Source organism: Thunnus thynnus, chromosome 19 (genome assembly GCF_963924715.1).
Source record: "Thunnus thynnus chromosome 19, fThuThy2.1, whole genome shotgun sequence".
NCBI classification, from domain to species: domain Eukaryota; kingdom Metazoa; phylum Chordata; class Actinopteri; order Scombriformes; family Scombridae; genus Thunnus; species Thunnus thynnus.
The window spans coordinates 21237596-21253283 of record NC_089535.1 but is presented as its reverse complement, the minus strand read 5'-3'; the positions used below and the strand labels follow the sequence as shown (position 1 = coordinate 21253283).

At 38.5% G+C, this 15688-nt stretch overlaps 1 long non-coding RNA gene across 5 annotated transcripts in view; it reads left to right on the top strand.

Annotated features, from left to right (window-relative positions):
• The window catches only part of LOC137170826 (uncharacterized), a 103346-nt gene that overhangs the window by 34699 nt on the left and 52959 nt on the right, over positions 1–15688 (top strand). For 4 of the 5 annotated variants that reach the window (XR_010924675.1, XR_010924674.1, XR_010924672.1 and 1 more), the window contains exon 2: positions 9646–9774. The exons of the other annotated variant lie outside the window; for it this stretch is intronic. This is a non-coding gene — a long non-coding RNA (uncharacterized lncRNA). The remainder of the gene's footprint in view (positions 1–9645; positions 9775–15688) is intronic. 5 annotated transcript variants of the gene reach the window in all.

The following is a 15688-nucleotide window of genomic DNA, read 5'->3' as shown; positions in this document are numbered from 1 at the left end:
TCAGTTATATTACTATACTTTCATTACAGCTGTGTAACAACAACATCAAAGCCTCAAGACCCACATCACATATCCTGTAACCTATTTAACACGTGTACAATAGAAAATGAGTCATACAACTAGCCATATTGGAGGTATGTGCTAACTGTCAATAGCTAGTTTAATGCTAACCCTGGTCTTCACAGTGAAGTACATGTCAACTGAACACATGTGAGACCAACCCAGAGCATTACTAGGATTATGAACTGTAATGTAATTACCACATTTCAAATTGTAATCCCTTACACTACTTGGGAGCCCTGGTCTCCAGGGTCAGAATCATGTGAAATATATGTTCAACCATCTGGCAAAGCAAATTAGTAGTATATCAACCTTAAGTGTACAGAGCATAAGATTTTGTCAATAAAGCAACCACAAAAAGTAACTCTAAAAAGCGTACAAAATAATATATGGTCGCATGTTTTTAATCTTAAATGTGTTTTTTCATCTCTTTTCTAACTGATAACTGTACATATGTGGAAACAAAAGAAAGACCGAAAGATCAGATCTTGAGCTACAGTAGATGCAAACATGAGGTTTGAGTGTCATGTGCTCAAGTCTGCAGCACCGCCAGCATGCAGCTCAATTAGTAGCTCTAAAACACAAACCTGTGACAGAGAGCTGCCAGCAAGCAGAGAGTAACTCAATAAAATGTACCATTCAGTGTGGAGATCTACAAAACACAGCAATTATTGAAGCCAACAAAAACAGAGACATGGCAGTCAATATACTGCAAGTTTAAAGGTTCTTGCTAATGCTGAAGCCCTTTGAGGTCAAACTAACAGTAATATATTTGGTCCATGAGACTACTCAGCAATCTGCTTTTTGCCTCTGTCTCGTTGAGTTTTATTTATCCAAGAGAGGTTTTTAGAGGCCGCACAGTAACATCCTGCTATACACAAATCACACTCATCCACAGTTTGCTCTTTATAATGGAATTACTTTTCCTTTTGCCAGTAAACAACTCTGCTTAAGTGTGGACATTTGACAATAGTTGTTTTTTGAGCCTGTCCTCTCAAGAAAAACAACACAATAGGTCATTTGAATGACAGATGCCATCTAGCGGCCATAGTAATCATGACCCAGAGAAGTGATGCAGTTCAGATGAGGTCTTTATAAGGTGACAAATTTCCATATTCAGAGGTGGCAGGTTGGGTGGCTGGTTAGATGCTAACGGGACTGAGAGTGAGTGCAAATAGGTTTAAATATGTTTTAAAAACATACATTTACTGACCAAAGTGTCTGACACCGCGAGGAGCACCAACCTGCAGATCCAAAGAGACACGACAGATCTATTTTACCAGCCTGCACGGCGGCTAGCATCTAGTTAGCATGGCTAGCATCATTAGCATAGATGTGCTGTGCTGTGTGTAGCCCAGAGACTGTATAACAGCACCATGCTCGGAAGGTGACAGATGTGCTTACAGAGTTTGTGTGCTCTGAAAGACGTCATGGCACGGATATAAAGTCACACATCCGATGGACTGTTAGCCTAACATGCTAATCCTGCGTAAACACGTATATGAGACCATATGTTTACAGACATCCACAGATAGAAACAGATGAAAGAGCAGGGGGAGTTCACAGATATTAATAGTTATAATTAAAATTAAAATAAGTTCTCTTTCAAACATCCCAAGATATGAGTAGAAAGTATTGTTCTTGCAACTGCATTTATACCCCCCCCCCCCCCTTTTTTTTTTTTACTCAGATGTTGCTTTACCATGTCATGTGATATGCTACTTCAGTGCACTTTAACAACAAATTTTACTTGGACCACGACAGAAAATTGCAGATGGACATTTAATATCCAGGAATTCCCATTATAGACATTACCACTGACTATTCCTGTAACAAACTGGCCACACTTTTGCACATTGATGATACACAGTCCAGACACTAAACCGCTCTACTGCAGTGTAAACATTTGACAATAGTTGTTTAATGAAGGGATAACTTCACTCCATGACCCTCAAGTTTTCATGTCCTATTTCCCCACAAGAGTTTATTATTTTGAAAACTATTTCAAGCAAATTTTCTATCTCATCAGTTGAAAAACAAATGTGATTTTTGATAATTCTGATTAGATTTCTGACTGATTTTTACTGATAGGTATTTTTTCCATTTACATCTTGTCAGATTTTGAAGCATACATGTCTCGTTTCACCCTTTTTCCCCATGAAATTCAAGTCAGTTTGCAAATTCTGCCTATACTAGACCCAATTTGTTTTGTTTCTTTGTGGCAATATAATACGCAGGTATGTGTTCAGTGTAATTTGTTCATAGCCGAGAGCTGAGGTAAATTTGGATATTTGCTATTCTAGCTCACAGCATCAAATGAAACAGCTTTGAGCAGAGGCCAGGATGAGGATATACAGCATGTCTTTCTAGCAACGGGTCTTTGATGAACAAAACAATAGTGCCTATGACATCTCATTTTTTCTGCCCTTCAGGGTAGCTGTCCTGTCTTTTTTTTTTTTTAAGCATACTTAATTCTCTATATCTATGTATCACAAACACTAAACACCAGTCTGTCTTCAGGCCAGTGAAACCTATTTCAGGCTTATATCATAAACAGGAAACCTATTTGAAAGGGAAAAAATCTGTCACAAGCAACAACATAAAACAAAACCCAAACAAACAGGGACAGAAAGACATAAAACGTTATGTAAGGCTTTGAGGATGTTGCTTAGAATGTGTTTTCTCTCTCTTTTTTTTTCTTTTTTTTTTTAAGAAACAGACGATGAGGAGAAAGATGGATGCGGATTGGTGTAGCATCCTAAAACCTTGATAATGATGGGGGAACAAAGGAGTTGGATGATGAAAAGATGTTTGTCTCAACCATTAAATCCAAGCAGAACAGTTATACTATAAAATATTCATTTCAAAACTTGCTATAACAAGTAAATGGCTATTAATCACCATCAAAATGTAGCAGTGGTCAGCCAAGGCAAACAGAGTAATCACTACCACCATGTAAGTGAATTAATAAGTAGTTACATGAATAAGTGAACAAATAACTGGAAACAATGTACAATACACAGAGTGAGGGGAGAAACCATTCACAACCAAAGCAGTTGCTAAATATAAAAGTGTGAAATATACAAAATAGGGATAGACGGTAGAGAAGAGAATAATAATTTCCATCAGCATCTTTACCAGTGACAAACCATGGCTCTGGACACTGGGCCTTCAATAGGACCACATGTGGCAGTAAAATAATCAAGTATAGCAGTAAAAATAATAACCAGAGCCCTGTCACATGGAAGTTCGGCATATTAAAGGTTTCCTTGCCCTAACTGGCTTCACAACACACAAAGGTCATTCCAGAAAACCAGTCACACAAAGAGGGATATCATGTAAGCAACTAGGCCTGTATTATTTTGAGAAAATAAAAGAAACAAGCACATCATATTGACTTATTTCATATATTTGTTTAGCTGGAATGAAAGTAAAATACCTAGAATACTGATTAGCAACTAAAGATGGCTCCAATGCTAATCCAATGTTTTTGTGTTTGTTTGAGCTTAGACATACTTGAATTTCAATGTAGATTTAATATCTCTCTGCCAGAAATAAAGGCGTCAGTTCAAGTTAAATGTAGATATCAGATGTCTCATGCTGACCAGCCAACAGCTCCTGAGGTGAAACGGGAAAAGGCACAAGCTCTTCTTAAGCTGTGCTCAGCCATTTTTCACTTGGCTTAATTAAGCCATTTATTGCCATTTCATGTCCATGGCAATTAAACTAGAGATGTAAATTGTAGGTTTGCAGTATACTTCTTACAACATGCATAGAAAACTGTGATTATCAAATGATAAAAATGATTAAATGAATGTGTTTATTTCTCACTGCAATGTGCCTTGACTGCAGACTAGTTACAGGAAAATGAATGAGCCTGAACACTGCAATACCCAACATAAATTCAAATCAGTTACAGTTTTAACTACACAAATGCCCACATATTGACAATGCTCACAATGAGACCAGTTAACAACCAGCAATTTGTGCTCATGAAGCAATCAACAATGACTTTCTGCTTCCTTATGGCAAGTGAAGCCATCATGGAAAGTTTGGAGTTAGCATATATTTTCAGAAACATCTTCAACCAAACATGCTGCAGTGTTCTTGTCAGTTTTTTGCCCAGAATAAGGCAACAACTAAAGTCATGTTTCTCATTCAGCAGATAAATGGAACTGGGAGTTACTGGGTTAGTGAGTCACCGTTCGTCGTTGTTCTGTTGTCTCGTTTTCCCTTGCCCACTCATTGACTACTTGAGTATTCGTGAATGCCTCGGAACGCCCACAACTCAACAGAGTATGATTGGTTAAGACAACTGTCAAAATCAAATTAAGTTTATAATGATGACCTAGAAATTATTATTATTTCAGTGAATAAAAATAAGAAGAAATAATAAAGTATTCACTGAATACCTTGAAGGCCCAGATGGTTCTCCTCTGGTCTTTACACTTTCTTTTGCCATGAAAAATTACGCAGTGCAAACTGTACTATAACCAACATAAATTTATGCTGACCACAACCACAGTTCTCTCTGAAACTCACCATCTTTTTGAGCCTAAAAAGGGTGAGTATCTAAAACTAAAGAGATGGGTTGAGTATCACTTCAGTTTTACTGCCACTAATTGAGTGCTATTAAACCAAATCACCCTTCAAACAAGCGCAAAATGTGTGTATACAGTACTTTAACAGACACACCGCTGTGATAATTGCCTACATCGAACGACACTCAGGAGAGAGAACAATAACTTATCAGCAGGTCTTTGACTTACCCTGATCTGTACTAAAAAGCGCTTGTAATATTCCCATAAAATTCTTATACTGCCTGTGTTTTCCCCAGGTATCCACCTCCAAAGAGGAATCATGACAAGATTCTGCTAATATTTAATAGTTTCTTTATTTATTTTTCCTAAAAAAACAGACCTGAAGTACAAAGAAAATGGAACGGTGAGTAAAATGACTTCATATGTCATCTGCAACATGAAACATAGCTAACTTCATCCAACATATGGGTGACAAAATGTCAAATAAGAGTATGTTAAGGGCTCATATTCATGTATTTCTACCTGTGTCTTCCTCAACATCTGTGAAACACTCTTTTGTTTGTGTTTCACAACTCCAACTGCTTTACTTTGAGTGTTTCATAATCTGTGTTGTATGAATTTAGATTTTACACGAGACAAAACAACACTGAGTGTTGCAGACACTTAAAAGAAAAGAGGCACAGAGAGAATTGACAACATTCGTACGCCCACTGCCATAAGCACTTATCAAACAGAGCAAACAGAGTGACACCGGCACAAAGGCTGACACGGGTGAATTAACCTTTTGTTTCAGAGGAGACTGAGGAAATGGCAGATTTTAAGAGATGGTGTCTTGACTGCAGCCGCTATTGTCAAAACATTCAACTTCTACCGCAGACCTATTCCACTGAATCTGACCTCTTCGTTCACACACACCAGAGCAACAAATCTGCACTTTAAATTCACAGCATGGACTGTTGAAGATAGAGCTCCCATACTCTCCTCTCAAAACAAACTCTTCTGAAAAGTCAAGCACACAATGTAAATAGCGTTACTTACTGAGTCCTTAGTAGTTCTAAAGCCTCTTGATTTTGTCCTCTAACACATCACACTCTAATGTAAGGGCAAAAGAAAGTATTTGAAAAGCTGCACTGATGTAAACAAGTCGTAATTAGCTCAATATTGAAGCAGCCGTTTGGTTCCTCTTCAAACATTGTAGCTGATTAAGAACCATATTTTCTAATGATAAAAAAAGGGAAATGCAGGCATCCAACATAGATTTTGAAAATGTTTGAAAACGGGAGGATAACTTGTGTGTCCTAGTTTCAAACAATAAGTTGACAAAAAAGACTGTTGTGGTCCACAGCTGCACCATTCTCCAGTCAGTTTCTATTGAAAGATAAACTCCATATAGATGCTACCCTGGACAAAAATATATTTATGTAACAATATTTCAGTTTCATTTCTTTGCTTAGTTGTCATTCAGTTGTCATCACATGAAGAATTGCAGGCATTTCAGTATTTAACAATGTTTTCCTTTTGAAGATTTTATTAGAAGCAATTTGAAGCACTTATATTTTAGTCCCATTATTCTATGTACAATTTGAAGCTAAGGCCTGTGTATTATTCTCCGCCACCCTGCCAGGGAACAGCACCATGAGCAGACGGGCAGGAGAAACGTTCTCTGATGCTAATCTCTTGACGGGTGGTGTTGCTGCTGCTCCTTCCATGTTTGCTTTTGCTAACAAGCAGAGCAGCCTCTCCCTTTTCCTCTGTCGGTTTTGCATTCATCGGAGGATCCGCCTTCTGTTCCTCTCTGTCTGTGTTCTGCCTCTCCCTCCCGTTACTGCTACCCACTGAAGCCATTTGTTCACTGTATACACCAACATGAACTCATCACTGCTGTATATGCTTCTGTCCACCTCACTGGGTATATACTGTACTGTAGGTGAATGCCATACAGCAGTAAGATTCCTCAGTAGCAATACTGCTAAATTAGTCAGTTACTTACTATTTATTAAACAAAAATACCATTTTCTATGAGTGTAAAATGAATAGCTTTTTGACTGTTGGCTGGAGAAAAAAAACAATTGTGAGGATTTGTGATAGACATTTTTTCACTGTTTTCAAGCTTTTTATATTTAATTAAAAAATGCGGATGGAAGATTAATCAATCATGAAAACTGTCACTACACGCAGCCATTGTAACAAGGAATCTGCAAAACACAATCCTCAGTATACCATTTAATTGGGTATGTAACTACTCCACATTTTTAGGGTAATTTGCATCCTTATTAACTATTGTAAACACACTTAAGTGGAGGCGGAATACACAACATCTAACATCCTAACATCCACAGCAGAGCAGGTGGAGGAAACGTGGTGTAGAAGGGTAAAAAGGAGAGTAGTAGGAAGAAAGATGAGCTTCAGAACAGAAGCTGAAAGAGAGCGAGTGGGGAAGCAGACAAACGATAAGAGCCCAAGACAGAACAAGACAGAAAGACTGGGATTCTTCTTTGCTCATCAGTGAAGGTCAACAGCCTGCTGTCCCTACAGAAAGCAGCTCTCACTGCTGGTTGTCTCTGCACTTGTTTCTGAACAGGACGCCAGCTGAGGGCCTTTTTCTGTATTTGATGTCGCACGAATAAACAAAAAAACAAAACAAAACAATAAAAAAACCCCCCCCAAAAAACAGGTGGCTGAAATCAAGAGCTCCAACTTCTGAAAACAGTGTTGAAAGTGAGGTGAGTTTGTTGAAATCCCTATATGGGCATTTGTTAAATGTCAGTGCTACAGCCAAGCCTGTCGTTGTATATTTGTGTGTGAGAGAGTGTTTGTTTGTGACAACGGGAGATAAAGAGAAAGAGAGAATGCTACAGCAATCAGGAAACTGGGGAGAAATACTGTTGCTGCCACAATAATATAAGGCTTTTTATGATTTTTTGACATGTGAAACCACGCATAGATAATTTGCTTAAAAACACAGATAGTAGAATCTGAAAAAAAGATTCATTCAGATTAAAGAACAGATATGACAAGAAAGTTATTTTGAATTTGTTGTGCTGCTCTGCTGATTCTGCTTTTTGGATGTCGCTTCTAAAATGAATGTGAACTGTAACAGCACGTCTCCTGAGCTTCTGCGATTGGAAACTTCTGGGTTCACTTTTCATCAGATGAAATTTGGTGATTGGATTTTGCTCTGGCTGATTCCAGATCATTACAACTTTGATTTTATTCTCATAGTTTTAGCCAACTTGTCTAATGGTTGCAAAAACAAAGTACTCACCAACAGTCACAGGGATATGAAACATGCCTGCAGCTATCAATATTAGTCATATTATCTGTGTTTTTATTGTTCAGTACAAAGAATTAAGAAAATCACGATGTTGAGCCATAGCATTACCTTTTTTTTTGCATTGTTGCCACATTTCCAAATCTCAGTGATGAACTTGGTTAGTACACCATCATTATTGCCGCTAGGAATTAAGACTGAAACTATGAAAATAATGAGACCCAAGATGCCGAGTTGGCTTTTATAAAACAAAAAGGCTGATTAGGTTTTGTTGTTTTGTTGTCCGGTTATGAATCATAAATATATTGATTTCTTGATTGTTCAAACAAAGACTCGCATTTGGCCATTCACACTACTTGATTATCCAAAAGTTTGTTTTGAGGAGTCGCTTAAACTCAGATCAATCTCTTAGGATTACTCAAGTCTTAATTGCTTCCCGTAACCTCATTTATAGAGCAGCCTGAACGTGCTGAGATTTCTGGCTTTCAAAGTCAGTTAATGGCCTTTGTTTTGATTTAGTATACTACATTTCTATTGATAAGCAATCTTCTGGTATCCACACTATTGTATCACTAACTGTTCAGTAATGGAAGGTGGTACTATGAATGGGAAACAAGTTTAAACCAAAAGAATAATTTTACTTTTTACTATTGCATAAAATAGTTCTGTGATTATCTCTTCATTAGTCATTTGTGTTGATCATTATAATTAGAAGAAGTCTGATTTTTTTTTTAAAAATGTGTCTTTACTGTTCGGGTCATCTGCAGGGCAACATCCCACTAGAGGAAGGAGATTGATAGATGGGTACTGTGGCAGAGACTCATTTGAGAGGACATAACACAATTTCTGTTGATCACTAGTAAAAGTTGATAGATTTCATACATAAAGTAGCACAATTGTAACATTTTTTTGCTTATGAACTTTTAAAATGACAAAGAATATCGTTATAGTGACAGCATGTTGGTAACAAATTCACTAATACCAGAATCTAGAGAACCAGTTATTATATGGTGTCCTGCTACAGCACCACCATCACTGTGCAATCAATAGCATCTGACAACAATGGTAACTATGGTTACACAGTAGGAAGGGTGGGCTACTGACACATCAGTAAAGTACAAGAGTAGACACGTAATCAGTGATCTGTGCTGACAACCAGAATGAGTGCAGGTGGATTCATCAGGGTATAGATTGTTTCATCCTCTGATGAATCTCAGTGCATGTAGTGAGAGTGAACAGGGGGGGAATGATGAGTTGAGAGCAAATCTATTATGATGCTTGTAATTTAAAACCTGCACTTTTCAACCATAGCGCAGCTTTTTCAACAGAGAAGATGAGAATTTAATCCTATTTCTCTGACATTTCTAAGTCATCCAGGTTATCTAGAGGTACTTAGTCAAAGGAAACTGGACTTGTAGAAATAATGACACCTATAAGAAGGGTAAAACATCCTCAAAACAGCAAGTTCGCTTGCCCTTAGGCTAATAATTCCAGTGATAATAATACTGTTTTTTTAAAGCAATATAATGCAAGGACAACATCAGCCTTAGGGGTTCCATCGTTGATTACCATTGGAGAGCATTTAGTTTCTAATTATCCTTTAATTCTTGAATTCTATCATTGTTCTAGTGCAGTGATTTGGAGTCAGTTTTCACCAGACATACCACCTCAATGATTGAGACTATCCTTTACTTCCCTTTAGAAAATGTCCTCATGCAGAGTTTAAAACATGCAGAGTAAGACTCCATCCATTCATTTTCCACCATTTACCAGGTTGCGGTGACAGCAGACTGAGCAAGGAAACCCTACCGATGTCCTACCAGCTGGACGTGCCCAGACACCCTGGAGATTTGTATCCGCAATCTCATTCGTTCAGTCATCACTCAAAGCTTGGGGCCAAAGGTAAGGGTTGGAACATAGACTGACTGGTAAATTGAGAGTTTAGCTTCCCTGCATTACCACTTACGCTGCCCTCAACCCCACGCTCCACCCTCACTCGTGAACAAGACCCCAAGATACTTGAACTCTTTCTCTTGGGGCAGCAACTCCCTCCCACCCCGGAGGGAGCAGTGCACCATTTTCCACCAGAGAACCATGGCCTCAGAAGAGAAAGACTGAGTTCAAGATTTATTATCATTAATGTTTTAACTGTGTGATCCACCTGATGTTCTTATATGAACTCTATATCAAACATCGTCTGTGTGAGAGCTGATGTAGCTCAGAAAGTTCAGACGGCTCAGCTGGTTTGCTAACAGATGTTTTGGTCTCAAATCCTGTCTGCATACTCACAGCTGGAGTGCAGGACTTTTGTCTCTCCCTTCTGGCAGTGAGAGTAAAGGGAGGCACTCAGCTGTGATTGCCTGAGTACAAAGACGTTACTAGGACAAGGGGAGGACATTTCTCTTTGTTTGATAACTTAATCAGCATGTCATTTTTGTGGTCAGCATATGTTTTTCAGTATATGAAAAACTCAAGACAGAGACTCATCAGCCAGACATTTCTCCGTTCCTTGTTAAAGAGCGGCTGAGATTGATACTAAAATGAGAATTGCCGGTCCACCTTAAAAGTCAGTCCACCTTAAGTGAGCCTGGTCAAGTTAAGCTAACACTTTGTTGCTAACTTTGGGGCTAACCCCCTTCGATAGATGAGTATTTTCTTTGTTTTGAGGAGATGCAGCATTTATCAACTGACAGGCTGTACTGTACATTTACTGCCAGATTGACAACTTACTGCTAAACCTTTCCTCTGCTCCGCTCGCGCAACTACACACACACATTCACACACACATACACGCACTGCCTTATTCCTTAATGGAGCTACGCTGCTCTTGTACCTTTCACGTATATGTCCTTTGAAGAATGAAGAGAGGGAAGATGACTAAAAAAATCCACAATAACGTAGGGTGTTATTGTGCTCGCACAGTGTGTGAGTGAAAATCATTAGTAGCTCGTTGATATTAATGATCGTCTGAAATTTTAGCAGTGGTGCTCATAATTTTGCAGCGGAGGTGCACCGAATGAATATAGGGGAAACACTGTCATTGTAGCATGTATGATATTGTCTAGCCTACAATGCTGTGTGCCTAATAGAGCTGCCATGATATTGATTTTTTTCCTCACCGCAAAAATTAGTGAAGCCATTCAAATCGTTGCGGTAACCACTATAAAAAATATTTTAAACCTCAGATATTATAAAAGAAATGGTTCTTAAATATTTTATTGGCCCGAATATGAGGCTACCCTGATTTTAAGATGATCCCCCCTCTTTCCCAGACCTGTTTTTTGGAAAAGTACTTTTTGAATATTACTTACGCCATGGTCAAATATTATTTTCTCCAGTAGTTAGCATTTATAATACTGCCTGTTTGTCTTTTTGAGCTCCTTATCATCTGTCACAGTGGAATTTGGCAGCTTGACATATTCCGCTTCTGCAGTAAAGATGTCGGAAGACGCTTCAGACTCGTTATGAATTTATTTCCTCCGTGACAGAAAAACACATTACACAAGCCTTCAGAAACTCCTGCAGGTTTAACTGGACTAACAAAACACTTTTAGTGCTGACTGACTCTAACACACTCACTATAAACAGACTTTAAGGCACTCGCTAGCCTAGCAACATTAATGCTACAAACAACCTGTAGGATTGTTGTGAACACGTAATTGTCTAGAGGAGCATCTGTATTTTTGACAATAATAAAAATCATACATTTGGGATTTCTAAAGACCCTGGTATACCGTAATACCTTGCCCAGGCCTACTGACCACAACAATTTACAGTAAATGAGGTCGTCTTGCAACAATGACTTTACTCAGAAAATGCTTCCAGTAACAGATGAAAAGAAAATATGCTATTGATTATGTACCTCTATCCATCCATGTATAAAACTGCAATTAACAACCAAACTACAGTGTTTTTGTTGCAATTTGTACTTCCTGATGAGATTGTGTTAGCGATCGTTCATCAAATTTTCACTTATTTTTTAAAATTAATTTTGATGTAATTCCTTTTCTTTTTTTCTTTAAATCCCCCCAAAAAATAGAATCACTACATATAGCCTAGTCTAGTATCTCGCTGACAATATGCTGCTCTCATTGGTGAAGACTACTATAATTGTAGTGGCTTGAGCTGCTTTCAGTAGATGTCTGCAACTGAATTGAAGAGAAAATTACACTTCTGGTACATTTGTGTGTGCGTATTTTTTCATTCTGTTATTAAAAAGGGACGTGTATGTGTGTTTGAACTGTGTGTGTGTGTCTGTGACTGCAATCCTAAGGCATACGACTTTGCTTAAATGTGTCTTATCTTTGTGACCTGTCTCTGATCTATTTTGTGTGCGCATGTGTTAATTTTCACATGCTTGTGTGTGTGTGTGTGCCTGTCATTCTATATACCCATATGAACATGTGTTATATGGTCAGAGGATGGAAGTAGCTCACTTAACAAATGTGTGTGGGTCGCCTGTGCTCTGGGAGTTCTGTGTGTGGTGTGGTTTCAGACGGAAAGCAGCTCTCTCTTTTGCGTCTGTGTGTGTGTGTGTCTGAACGTGTCTGTGTGTGGTGTGGTCACAGGCTGAAAAGAGCCTCAGTTCACATGGGAACAAATGACAGGATGAAGTGAGCCTATCTGTAAAAAGATGAAGGAAACCAAACTAGTAAAAACACACGTAGGAATTAGAGCTGAAGTCTTGCCAGACCTCCCACAGAGATTTCACTGCAGCGTCAGATGGTCAGTTGATGGTCACCAGTTTTTACTCTGCGTCTCCTCAACAGTAATGAGCCACCACAGCAATTTGAATACCACCACTGCTTCAAAATATGTGACATAAAAGAAGTCATTGCAGACCAAATTTGGGACTGGTACCAAACAACACCGGGGAAATGTGGAACAAACAAAAACAACCAAATTACCCTCATTCACCACTGTTAGTGTCTAAATCATGAGCCAAGCAACAAACTCACCAAATAGTAGGGTTACTAAATCATTCTGACCAAATTCCTAGAGATTTGTATTGTCAAGAAAGGGTCTTGACAATAAAATGCAAACACTGTGCCAAAGACGAAGCTCATTATAACTGTCACACAATGGCACAGACACACTCACTTAGTATTTATCCCTCTCTAGCACTTGTCCTCTCTTTCTCTGTCTCATACACACAAACACATATACCATTTCATCCTGCTTCAGTAATGTAACTTCGGCAAGAAGAATTGAATAAATTACTACAAATCTGGAATTGACTTTCTTTCTTCCTCACAGAAACTGAGAGAGAAGAAAGACAATATTTTATCTCCAAAATTCCCATTTCCTCTTCAACTCTCCCTTCAACATATGGCACAGAGGAATGACACATCTTTGCTGTCCAATTAAAACCATGTATCTCCAAAATGCCAACTTTTTGTGAAATAAGACAAACATCCTTGTTTTAAACTTCATACTGAACTTTTTTTTTAGAGATTCCATTCCTAAAATGTATAAGAACATTTTCTCAACCCATCTAAAATCAATGAATCATTCAGTTAATCTGAAAACTTAAAAATCACCAAATACACTGTTTTAAATTAACAGAGACACCATACTACTGAAAAAAAATGATGGGAGTCAGACGACAGACCACATATGATATGATATGCTGTAGCCTATACACACTTGACCAATACACTTGACGAAATCACTTCACCATGTAGTATGTTAGATATTATTATAATAAAACACTATATGTAATGAACCATACACTCACCAGCCACTTCAACTACAACAGCTTAGCAGCAGTCAACAAAAACTGAACTGAACTCATAAAGGTAGAATTTATAGCAGAGCTGTTGTATTGGATTGCATCAGATTGCACAAGTGTTCCTAATAAAGTGGCCAGGGAGTGTATAATGGGCTTGTTATGTAATATGACAATTACACCAATGGGGCATTATTTTACAAAAAAATAAAACAAATCACTTCATTGACTTTATTGACTACTGTGTACCATTAGAGAGGCAGCTCAACCAAATCTTCCCGGTGGCGTCAAATTTTATTAGGTTAGAAGATACTCCCATTGAGACCTCTGGTGCCACCTCAATAAATTAAAGTTAATTTTCTTTATTCAATGCACACAGTCCTTTGCAGAGTTATTGGAAGCAAGACTTGCACTCAAGGTGCAATATGATCATTTTTCTCTCAACATCCCCCAGCATGAAAATCCGAAGGATTTCCACTCTATAAGAGAAAATAAAGTTTTAATCATAATTCAGCAATGGAGAGCTCGCACAGACTGGAGAGAGCACTATCTGGCTCCATTTGCAGTTCCCTGCAGTTAGAAGAAGTGGCGATCAGTGGCCAACACAGAAGCAGAGTAGTTTCCGTTGTCTGCTACAGCTCAGGAGTGGTCTGGCTGACCTCACGTTGTTCTTTTTTATTCACCTATCTGCCTATTTCTATTATCATTGAGTTGACAGGTACATCATTCCTCTGGGAGACATGGAGACACTGAAAATCACAAATGACCAAAACTGTAAACTACAATTTTTTACACATGTAAAACCTGCCCACATTTTTTGTGTATTTTTAGTCCTTTTTCCAGACTAGCACCTTTTAAATTGATTTTTTTTATAGGTATTTGTATCAGAGAGTTTATCCTGATTGTATTTTAGGTCAGGAGCGTATAGCCACTATCGAGGAGACCAAAGTCATGTATGTATTGGTTTAGAAAATTTTGAGGTTTTAACGAAACCTAAAGGTGCAACCCCAAAAGTACAGTCATACACAAATTAGACATGATGGGTTTAATTGCTAATTCAAACATTTTTTAGACTCAGTATCTACTGTATTTGCTAACTCTTGCTTACTTACTCTTATTTAGAACAACTGCACTTTGGCTCAGAAATGATGCACCTTCCACATGAGAATGGATAAAAGAAGAATATGAATTGTCTTAACTGTCTTTGTTGCCATGTGTGAAGACAAGGTAGGTGTTGGCACAGGGTTAGCTGCATATGAAGGGAGGGTCTTCCACTCCTCTAAATTAGATCAGCCAGGCATATCCACATTCTTGTACAGATGGTCTTGGAGCTGCTCTGTTGGAGCAGTTGGGGGTTAAGTTTGTTGTCCAAGGGCACCTTCACAGTGAGCACTCAGGGAAGAAAAATCATAAGTATTTTCTTCCTTTTGAACAGATTTTTTTCCCAGTTGGTTTTTAGCTGGTAAACTTCTGGGCAAGAGGTCTGTGTACGCCTTAAGGCAGCTGCTTCATTACTTCTTTTCAGCGATCTGAACCATGTATGATCTCAATGACACATCATTTTCAAATGTAAAGCAGCAGGGCAGCACTGGAACTGAGGGGATTCAGCCCAAAGTCAGTAGATTCAGATTTAATCACTCTCCGAAGATGAACATTGTCCAAGATTGCTGCCTGCTATCTCTTAATCTGAATGCAGCTTTTGTTAGAGGCTTTTACCGTGTGTGACCTTGTTGTTGAGGGGAAGACTTGCTTAGAGAGGAGGCAAAATAATGACTCTTGAATCAGTAATTGTTCTGGCAAAGAGAAGTGTGGAAGAAGAGGGTGTAAGCTGATATGAAATGAAATATATGCAAGGGAATGAAGGTTAAATGTTTGTGTGTGTGGGGGTGGAGGGTGGGGGTTCCCTGTAGGCCGCATAGGCTCATAGGGTCATCAGGACATGCTAGAGCATTGATGGGTGTGTTGGAGTGGCGTGTATGTGGAGAGCATTAGAGTTAGAGAAAATGGAAAGGCAAAAGCCATCCGGGCTGCAGTACAAAAAAGAAGAAGATGATAAACGTGCCAGGGAGAAAGGTATGCAATTTTGAA